Here is an 11,580-nt window from a genome sequence, read left to right on the forward strand (position 1 = left end):
ATACTTGATCCATATTTCCAACAATGGCGGGGGTCATTCGTTCAAACCACTCCCAAACGCTTGTAAGAATCCTATGTATAACACTTCTAAACGTTTTTAGACACATACATTCGAACTCAATTATGGTTTGGGCCTAAACATTTTTTAAAAAGTATAAATTTGTTATTCTCATAAAACGGCTCATGACTTACGACCAAATCAGGCTCAGGTTAAAACATTTTTGTAATCAAGTAATAAGAATTTGTAAGAGCCGAATAAACATCATAAGGCGATTATTATAACCACTTCACTTTATCTCCTACCATTTATGATGTGCACTGCTGAAGTTGGGTTTGTATTTTTATTCCTTATATCTCCTTAATTAAATTATTTAAACTTGATTGACTAAAACATATTAAAATTTTAAATAGAATTTTGGTAAAAAAAAATACGGTTTTTCTAGAGACACCACCCCCTTTTTGCTAAAAATCTCATCAATACGTCATATACGAGACGTATAGCGGGTGTTCCTAGTAAGACACAAAAATAAACCTTAGTTCCATCACTAGATAAGCACTACGGCACGAAGGAATCAAATTGACATAAACCAAAACAGTTGATTTCATTATACAAAATTACCGATGTTTCAGCGATTCAAAAACAAAAAACAATAAATCAGAGAATATAAACCAAAACAGTTGATTTCATTATACAAATCTTCATAAAAACATCAAACCAAACATAACAAAACCTCAACCCCTAAACCACCATCATCTACTTGATTACAAATCACACAACCTCTAACCCCCAAATCCATACAAAGTCCTACCCTGTCTCTTCAACGCATAGACGACATCCATAGCCGTGACAGTCTTCCTACGCGCATGCTCCGTATACGTCACCGCGTCTCGTATCACATTCTCCAAGAATATCTTCAACACCCCACGCGTCTCCTCATATATCAACCCACTTATCCTCTTCACTCCGCCTCTGCGAGCCAGCCTCCTGATTGCAGGCTTCGTGATCCCTTGAATATTATCCCGGAGTACCTTCCGGTGACGCTTTGCTCCGCCTTTGCCTAACCCTTTCCCGCCTTTTCCACGCCCAGACATTGTTGTTCTTGGTGGATTTGGGATTTGCAATATATGTGTGTTGTCGGGTGAGTGATGATAATAATATTATTGGGGAATGTATTTATAGATGGTGGGTGTGTGATGTTGATCCGCGTGAAGGAGTAAGAGATGATGGTGGCCGTTGATTTTGGTGATCTGACGGTTGTGATGAAAGTTGTTGGATTGCGATCCGTGTGGTGTGCTTTCTATTGTGGTGGGTGGGTGGGTGTTTTTTGTTTTAACAGCTAAAATCAATGTTGTAAAGATTGTTATGTGATAGTTAAACGGTGAGGTAGTGATTAGCGATTAATCAGATTACTAGGTCATATGTAGTGGGCGTGAGTTTGGGCGCGAAGGGGCGAGAACACCGCCCCGGCGATTTTTGGGCGAAAAGGGGTGGGGGCGTGATGTTTTTGTCGCCAGAAAAGTATAAGAAATATTATTACTTTTATTATTATATTACTTTGTGTGTGTGTTATATATATGCATACATATATATATATTATTACTATACCATTAAACCCCAAAAACAAATTTTTACCCCTTGCTGACTGGGCGCAACATGGCGCAATTCGCCTCCAATTGTAGCTCCTCTACTATGCATAGCCTTAGGGATTAGTCGGATTAATCAGATTGGAATTTATATGTAAAATTTTAAATATACATATGTATATTGGTGTGAGAGACTAACAATTAATCGAGATTTTACAACACTGCCTTATGCCTACAACTATTTAGTTGCAAGCCGCGCATCATTGTCAGCTGACCAAGCTAGTGGTTATGGTGCGTGTGTTTGAGAAACCATTAATTATGTAGTTATATTTTATGGAGAGAGAGAAATTACCAATAACATGGCCAAAAGATATACTTGGTGGTAGGCATGTTCAAAACGGTTTGGGACTAGGAACCGGAACCGGTTCCTAACCTAACCCTAACCGGTTCCTATATTCAAAACCCCCTTTTAAACCGGTTCCAGGCTCGAACCGGTTAGGGAACCGAACCGGTTCTCCCACCCTCGGACCCCTAACCTATCTAACCGGTTCTTACCGGTTCCTAACCCGGTTCCTGTACCGTAACCGGTTCCAACCGGTTACAGTGTAAAATTTTTATTTTTTTTTTCGTTTTTCGTTTGCGATTTGGATTCTAAACTACGATTCGTATTTGTATAACATGAAAAATAAAAAAAACAATTAACATAAAAATAAACAATTAACTGACGAAGAAAAGACAACTACTGAAGATGTTTGCCACTGAAGACAACTACTGAAGGTTGCCACTGATGACAAGTTGACAACTACTGAAGGTTGCCACTGATGATAACTACTGAAGGTTGCCACTGATGACAACTACTGAAGGTTGCCACTGATCACAACTACTGAAGACTGCCACTGATGAGGAATACTCATCAGTGGGAAAGCTGCCACTGATGAGGAATACTCATCAGTGGGAACAGTCATCAGTTGAATCAGTGGGAAAGCTGCTACTGATGACAACTACTGAAGGTTGCCACTGATGAGGAATACTCATCAGTGGGAACATTCATCAGTTGCGACTTCTTCCTCGGAATTACTTGTAGAAATGCCTTCTTGTTCGTCGTGCACTCGAACATCAAGTGGTGTTTCATCTTCGAGAGTGGTTACGTGTTGAATACGATCGATTGAGTCCAAGTGATCCTTTAAGCAAATGCACATCTCCACCGACTCCGAATTTAGTCTTGTTCTTCTCACCCGAGCCGGCGGTGAGTGCAATTTTTACACATACACAACTCAAAATACCGCATACAAATATACTAACACAAGATAAAATTTACACGTACACAATTCGAAGTATCACCTACACTAAACATATATAAAACTACACACGATAAAATTTGCATATACAAAATTCGAAATACCACCTACACAGTACTTGTATGAACCTACACACAATAAAATTTAAACATACACAATTTGAAATACCATATATATGAACCTACACAAATCACAATGTTAACCTGCATATACAAAACTACTTCATGTTATAGCCTACCCATTTGTATTTAACTACACATATTACAATATTAACATACACAAACAAAAGCTGTAGATACAACTAATAGTATCAAATTAAACTCGTAAAATATTCTCAATGTATGAAAAAAACCATGTTTTTTTATTTAATTATTTTTTAATAAATCTTTTTATGTGTAGGTAAATACGAGTTCCGTATTGGTGCAAATAAAAGAAATCAAGAATCAATGTAGGTGAAAATAAGTTATGTGTTGGTGAACACAAGTTACGTGTAGATGAATGTAAATTAACTAACCATTTGTATAAGTGAGCATGAGTTATGTGTAGATTATTATATTACTTGTGTAGATGAAATTATTATCATTTACTTGCATATACATTGTTTTTCATATGCATATAAAATATAATAAATGAATATTATGAAACTGTGAATTTAAAAAAATTGATTATGAAGATATTCATTAAAATTTTTATTAGAAGACGTGTTTTATGTAAAAACCGATTTATTTTTTCTAAAAATTTGTAACCTTCTAAGATAATTAATGTGGAGAACAATTTAGGAGTTACGAAATTAATGCTTTGAAACAACTATAAGGGAGACCAAGTTACCCTTTGATTATAAATATGTGGTATATTATTTTTCTCTTAATTACAAGTTTGCCATTATCATTATGCATTATTGATTTGTTTAATCAATGGTTGAGATCGACTTCTTGCATTTCTCACTATATATTACTTCTCGAATGAACCATCCCCTATATATATATATATATATATATATATATATATATATATATATATATATAGAGTTTGGATCAAATACAAATGAAATTAACGTGAGAATCAAGTAGAGTAATTATGTAATTACATCATAATGTAATTACATAATTACTCTACTTGTATATATAATTACTCCACTTGATTCTCATGTTTAGCACGCTAATTTAATTTTTACAGCATCGTTCACCGAGCCGGCGGTTACTGTTGCTGCTGACTCTTCGGCGGCGTCCGCGACGGACACCATGCCTCCGCCATCGACTGCGGCGGAAACCATGCCGCCTCCGCCATTGGCCTCGACGGCTGGACCTTCAGGTACGCGCGGGGCTTCTCGCCGATCTTTGTTACCTTCCCATCTGCCTGACCTTTTGGATGGATTTCCCTTAGGTTCAGGTGATGGGTTCGGTGGCTATCGGCCTGTGATCGACCCTACAGGTGCGTAGGGTTCTTTTGTCCTTTATGTAATTTTTATCATCTTTTCCTAACTGCTTTGTTTCTTTTGCAATGTCGGATTCCAATGAAGTGTATGTTCCAAGATGGAACATACGCCGAGGAACAACCCTTCGCACACCTGTGGAGTGCGTGGACTGGGCTCGCCACGCTGCTCCCCATGGTGCGTTGGGGGAAGCCATGGTTAGCTATCAGGAGGGTAGGCTAACCAACGAGCTTCGGGTTCTCCTGGCCCGGATGCAGCCACGCGTCGAGCTGCTTTGTCGTGAAAACGACAAGTTGAAAGCAGCTCGTGTTAAAGAAATATCTCAGGCGCGTGCTCTCCGGGAGGAGAACCAAAAACTGACCGCAGTATCTGCGGAGAAGGAGAAGGCCTTCAAGGCCCTCGAGGTTGAGGTTCAAGCGCGACTCGAGGCCCGCTCCAAGGCTGCCCAAGCTGTTAACGAACAGCTTCGGCTAGCTAAGGAGACTGCGAGGAACGCGACCGAGAGGGCCACCAAGGCTGAAGCTGTTGTTGAGCCTCTCCGCCTGGAGAATGAAGAACTTAAAGCTAAGTTAGAGGCTCTTCAACAGGCTCATGATGCCTTGGCTATGGAGGATGCGAAGAAGCTTCAAGAGATCCTGGACCAGAGGGGTGTGCTTGCGCAGACCGAGCGGAAGCTTAAGGGCGTTGAAGAGGCCGTTGCAAAGGATGTGCTTCTCGCCAATCTTAATAAGAACGAAGCTGAACGCGCCTGCACCCAAGCTCTGGCTGCCAAGGAATGGCTTCTTCGAGAAGCGTTGCCTCAGGTATTTTAGCTTTATGTCGTCACGCTTTCCTTTGTAGAATAGAAGTTCTTATACTTGTACATTTTTTGTAGGTTGTGCATCGGGTCTTTTCAGAGACATCTTATGACGATGCTATGAGCGCAGCCCTCAACGCTTCTCATGAGGATGAGGAACGGACCGGCTTCCTGCTTGGTCTAGGGTTTGCTGCGAAAGGCGTCCCGCCTTCCAACTTCCCTTTGTATAATGCGGATACCGAAACTATTTATGACCAAGCAGTGAACCAGTATGCTGCCTTCCCGCATCCGGTGGTGGAGAAGGTAAATGAAATTGCTGCTGCTGATGATGGGCTTGCTGTCCTTAGAGCTTTCCTTGAACCGTCACACTCTGCTGATGGTGCGGGTCCAAGTGGGAGTGGTCCTGAAGCATGATCCAAAAGATCCCTTTCCACCACTAGCGTAGATATTTGCTCTTGTACTTCTTTTGTATGCGGGTATATACCCAGCAATGTTTGTAATATTCAAGTTGATGAAATAAAGAATGTGTTTGTCCTTTTCTTTGTTTATTTAACGCATGTTTACACTTAGCAATTTCTTTAGTACTTAGATAAGTTAACTTTTTGACATGGTAAATTATAAGTTTATTTTTGCTTCCTCTTTCATGATTGTGCGGGTAGGACCGTCACTTGCACTTAGTAGGATGGCTAAACTTACATTTATCCTGCGTGGAAGTTTTCCTTATCTTTTCCTTGAAATTTTCTAAGTGTTCAGAATAAGTTAACCTTTGAACGTGGTAGATGATAGGTTGAAGTTTTGCTTCCTTGTTTGTGATTGTGCGGGTAAGACCGTCACTTGCACTTACAAGGATGGCTAAACTTTACTTACATCTGACCTGCGTGTAGGTTTTCCTTAGAACTTTTTAACATTTTTAGCGTTGTGTTTATGCGGGTTTTGCCGCCTTCCACACGCAACTACTTACTTCTTCACGCATTGGTGCGGTGAATACCGGCACATGGGAAGTTCATAAGTTAAAGGTAAGGCTATCAACACATTGTGTAAGGAGAATCATTTCCATTAGAAGTGGCTCTAGGCCTTTTCTTTACAAGTTTGGAATTGATCTACATATAACATTTGCGTAATTGAGCTCCATTCCATGTTCTTGGGATAGGAGTGCCATCGAGCCTTTCAAGCCGGTATGCGCCTTTTCCCAGGACTTCTTTGATAATGTATGGCCCTTCCCATACCGGGGCCAGCTTTCCTGGGCGCTCTTGGTTTAAAGCCTCGTTGTTACGCAGTATGTAGTCTCCTTCATTGAAGTTGCAGAGTTTTACCCGCGTGTTGTAGTACTTTTGCATTTGTCGTTTGTAATTTTCTTCACGTACTGCGGCTAAGTCTCTGCGTTCCTCGGTTAGCATAAGGTCTAACCGTCTTTCCGCATCATTGTCTTCTGGCTGGATCAAGACCCTTGGTGAGGGTAAACCAATTTCGACTGGGACCATGGCTTCAGTGCCATAAGAAAGACTGAACGGGGTTTCCCCCGTACTGGCCTTTTTCAGCGTTCTGTTTGCCCAAAGGACGTGCGGGAGCTCGTCCACCCAGCCGGATCTGTGTCTCAAGAGTCTTTTCTTTATGCCATCGACGATGCTCTTGTTTGCTCTTTCCACCTCACCATTACCTTGCGGGTGTGCCACTGAGGTAAAGGTGTGGGTGATTTGAAGTTCTTTCAGCCACTGCTGTAGCTTCTTGTCAGCAAAGTTGGTGCCGTTATCGCTCACCAGATTCTGTGGAAGTCCAAAACGACAGATAATAAATTCCCAAATAAATTTTTTGATATGTTTTGCGGTTGTTTGGGCTAAAGGTTTTGCTTCTATCCACTTGGTGAAGTAATCGATGGCTACCACTAGGAACTGAACATTTCCTGCTGCTGTGGGAAATGGGCCTGTCACATCGATGGCCCACTTCTGAAATGGCCACGAAGAAGTGACTGGAACAAGTTCTTTCTTCGGGCGATGCGTGTTGGGTGCGTAAAGCTGACAAGACCTGCATTTTCTAATGTATGCCAGTGCATCCGTATGCATCCCCGGCCAAAAGTATCCCGCATTGTTCAGTTTAGCCACAACAGCGCGGGGACCTGCGTGAACTCCACAGATGCCTTCGTGTGCTTCCCTTAAGAGGTAGTCAGCATCTTGGTTGTTCACGCATCTTAAAAGTGGGCCAAGAAAGTTACGTCTGTAAAGGTTGTCATTGATGAGTTGATAATTCAGTGCTTTACAGCGTAGTTTTCTTGCCTGTGTTTTTGATTCTGGTAGCGTTCCTGCTGCAAGGTAATTTATTATTGGTGTCATCCACGTTTCTGTACCGGTTTGGATGACACAAATTTCCTTGTGCGGGACTGATGGTGCTTCGAGGAGTTCAATGCGGATGTCCTTTCCCAAGTGGGTGAAGGCTAGTGATGCAAGCTTGCTTAACGCCTCCGCAGATTTGTTTTCGCTGCGCTTGACGTGTATGACTTTACAATCATTAAAATCACGCATAAGGGTTTTTACCTGGGCGAGGTACAGGGCCATTGTGTCGTTCACAGCCGTGTACGTCCCATTTATCTGGTTGGCTACCAGCATGGAATCCACGTGGGCTTCCAAGTTTTTCACTCCCATTTTACGCGCAATTCTCAATCCGGCCAAGAATGCTTCGTATTCGGCTTCGTTATTCGTACTTGGGAAATCCAACCGAATAGCGTAAGTATATTCTTGGCCTGCTGGGTTGGTTAATTTTAACCCTGCGCCTGAACCCTCGTTATTGGCTGCTCCATCAGTGTAGAGTCGCCAGATATCATTGATGTCCTGTGCTGGGGAGGGTTGAGCCTCCTCCTGGCACTCTTTCTCCCGCGTAGCGGGGACTTCTGCAATAAAATCGGTCAGGACCTGGCCTTTTATGGCTGGTCTTGGCTTGTACTTAATTGCATATTCTCCCAATTCAATTGCCCATTTGGCTAGACGTCCCGATAATTCGGGTTTGCCTAGAACGTTTGAGAGTTTGAAGTTGGTGAGAATGGTGATTGGGTGGCCCTGGAAATATCGTCTTAACCTGCGTGAAGCGTGTATAAGTGCTAAGACTAATTTTTCGAGGGTAGAGTACCGGGTTTCTACGTCTGTTAGTACACGGCTAACATAATAGATTGGCATCTGGATGCCTTTTCGTTCTGTTAGCAGTACTGCCCCGGTTGCTCTATCTGTTGCGGAAAGGTATAGGATTAACTCCTCTCCCGCTTGTGGTGCTGTAAGTGTTGGGAGTTCGATTAGGCGTGACCGAATCTCCTGAAAAGCTGCTTCCGCTTCTGGTGTCCAGCGGAAGTGCGTTTTCTTCAAGCAGTTTCTTAATGTTGACACGAAAGGAAACGACTTATCTGCATGGTTTGCCAAAAAGCGATTAAGTGCGACTAGTCGTCCATTTAGTGTCTGAGCCTGTTTGATGGTGGTCGGTGATTCCATTTTAACAATGGCTTCGACCTTTTCAGGGTTCGCTCTGAAGCCATCTTTAGTAACAATGACTCCCAAGAACTTCCCTTCTTCCATCCCAAATGAACACTTGCTCGGGTTGAGCTTCATGTTTATCTTTCTGAGCGTGTTGAAAGTTTCTTCAATGTCTTTCAACATCGCTTCTGGCTCGGGGCTTTTGATGACCAAATCATCCATATAGACTTCCAAGTTTCTCCCGATTTGGGCATGAAACTCTTTGTCCATCAGGCGTTGGTACGTGGACCCTGCATTCTTAAGTCCGAAGGGCATCATTTTATAACAAAATGTACCATCGGGCGTCCGAAACGCGGTTTTGTCCTGGTCATCTACGGCCATGTGGATTTGGTGGTACCCCTTATACGCATCCAAGAAGCATTTAAGGCGAAATGGTGCCAACGAATCCACCTTAAGATCAATTTCTGGTAACGGATAACAATCTTTAGGGCATGCTTTGTTCAAATCTTTGAAATCTATGCACATGCGCCATTGTTTGTCATTCTTCGGTACCATTACGGGATTTGCAACCCATGTTTGATATTTACTAACGCGTATGATGCCTGCGTCAAGGAGTTCCTTGACTTGGGTTCTACACGCGTTAGTTTGTTCAGGCCCCATTACTCTGCGCTTTTGTACGACTGGCGTAACAGCCGGATCGCACTTGAGCTTATGCTCCGCCTTACCTCGGGGTACACCAGTCATGTCAGCTGGTGTCCACGCAAAGATGTCGGCGTTTTTCTGCAGTAGGCGTTTGAGTAAGGTGCGGGTGGGATCAACGATTGTTGGTCCAATGGTAACGGCCTGGTCGGGGTATTTGCCATTGAAGGCCCATTTTTCCGGTTCGGTGATGGTTGGTTTGGCCATTTTTGGTTTGGGTTTAGATGAGACAGATGCGATGCATACCTGGGGAATGCCAGTGATCATCGCTACACCCTCAGCTGTTGGCCATCCCATCATGCCGTGGACTGAAGATACCACGGCGTTGAATCTTGCCATCCCGTCTCTTCCGAATAGGATGTCGTACGTGTGGTGTGGCTTTCTCATCACGACAAAATCCACGTATTCTGTGCGTGAATGATTCCCATCGGTAAGAGTAACGGGGAAAGATAGGATACCCAGGGGGGTTTCTGTGCTGCCATCAAACCCTTCCATTGAAGCGTAGACCGTTTCCAGGCGCTCTTTGTCTTCATCATCCAGCTTGTCAAAGAACTGCCTGTACATCACCGTCGACGAAGCGCCGTTGTCAACAAGAGTGCGGGAAGTGATGTAATGCCCCAGCTGGCTTTTGATGACGATGGGGCCTTCTTTGCTGGGGCCTCCTGGCACTCGCGGGAAGCGCACCTCAGCTTCCTTCCACGCGCATGGTTCTGTCGCTCGTCTTTTTCTTCCTCCGACCTTGCCATGAACCATGTTGATGCTGATGTCGACGGGCTTTCGTCCGTTACCTCTGTACCGGTTGTCATTTCTTCCTCCCTTCCTGATTGATGCCACGAGATGTGCAAGTCTTCCATCCTTCACAAATGTCTCAACAATATCCTTCAGGGATGTGCACTCTTCCGTACCATGACCCTTTGTCCCGTGGAAATCACAGGATTTGCTCTGATCCGCATTAGGTTTCTGCCGGATCAATGGGGCTTTTGGCCATGGCAATTTCTCCGTGGCAAATATCTCCGTGACGCTCTTGGTGAGTGGCGTCCACCGGTGTTTTCGGTTTGAAGGGTGTGTGTTGTCCCTTCCACCAACAAGAGGGCGAGAGCTGGATGAGGTGTCAAAGTTTACCCTTGACTGCCAAATACCTAGCCGCCTCTTTTTGTTTTGCCGGGCGGTCCTAACGTTGTTTTCCCTTGTCCTCTGCGTGTAGAGGTGAGTATTCTGGGGAAGATCTCTTCCCAGCTGCTTCTCCGTCTCGGCAAAGCGCTTGGCTGCCGTCATGATGGCATCCCATGTGGATGGCATGCCGTCCTTACCAGTTAATGTGCGGATAAGCTCTGGGTACTCGGCGCCCTGGATGAAAGCGGCGCGAACGAGATCTTCACTTACGTTGCCCAGACTCAGTTTCTTGGAGTTGAAGCGGGTGATGAAGTCGAGTAAAGATTCATCCTCCTCTCTCGCGCAGTTGAGGATCGTCCACTGCTCTTCAGTATACTTCCTCTGCTGGCTGAAGTGCTGGCTGAACTTATTCTGAAAGTCCGCCCAGTCATATATATGGTGGACTGGTAAACGATCGAACCATGCCCTGGCTGCTCCGACCAGAGTCATCTGGAACATGTAACACCACGTGGGTTCCGTCCAGTTACTGACGGTAGCCCCTGCAATGAACCTGTTCAAATGGTCATCTGGGTCGAATAGACCATCATAAGTGCCAATGTTGGACATTTGTTTGGCACTTCTCGGGGCAATTGCTTCTGCAATGTCCCTTGCAAATTTTGACTTTCCTGCAATCGTAGCAGTTGGTCTGAAGGTTTTGGAGAAGTCACGCGGGTTTTTCTCCGCGTTTGTTGGTTTAAAGGCTTCCCCAAAATTCCTTTTTGGCTGGGGGTCCGTTTCCTTACGCTTCCCTTTCGCCATATGGCGAGGGTTTGCATCGGTGTCGGACTCCCTCTCGTCGTCTGAGTACTCGCCCTCGCTGTTCATAATGAGGTGTTGGCGAGTACTGTCGAATTCGTCAGCCTGTTGAACTGAACGCAAGCGTTCGTCCAATTCAGCTTGGAACTCTTTCTGACGTGCTTCGGCCCACGCCTTCACTTGATCTAGTGTTTGGCGAGGGACCCTCGTTCGTTTTTCCAGCTGGGTATCGGTGAACCCCAGTGGAATATTTACTCCACTTGCCCCGGCTTGGGTAGTCGGGGTAGTGTTCGTAAGGATTGTATAACCGCCGGTGTTCCCCCCAGTTGCTGGGGTTGTTACCGGGGTTTCTTGGTCGGTTACTGGCCTTTGGACCGGAGTAACGTTAACAATTTCTTCAGAAAATTCGAAA

General features: G+C 44.2%; 1 long non-coding RNA gene across 1 annotated transcript; it reads right to left on the reverse strand.

Moving 5' to 3' along the window:
• Positions 1-666: 666 nt before the first annotated feature.
• LOC143542356 (uncharacterized) lies at positions 667-1,123 on the reverse strand. Its single transcript, XR_013136886.1, has 2 exons — positions 778-1,123; positions 667-738 (listed from the first exon to the last, which is right to left on the reverse strand). It is a non-coding gene; the product is annotated as an uncharacterized LOC143542356 (long non-coding RNA).
• Positions 1,124-11,580: the final 10,457 nt, after the last annotated feature.

Source organism: Bidens hawaiensis, unplaced genomic scaffold, assembly GCF_021521415.1.
Source record: "Bidens hawaiensis isolate Kalapana, Puna unplaced genomic scaffold, B.hawaiensis_p1.1 tig00012834_1, whole genome shotgun sequence".
Classification (NCBI taxonomy): domain Eukaryota; kingdom Viridiplantae; phylum Streptophyta; class Magnoliopsida; order Asterales; family Asteraceae; genus Bidens; species Bidens hawaiensis.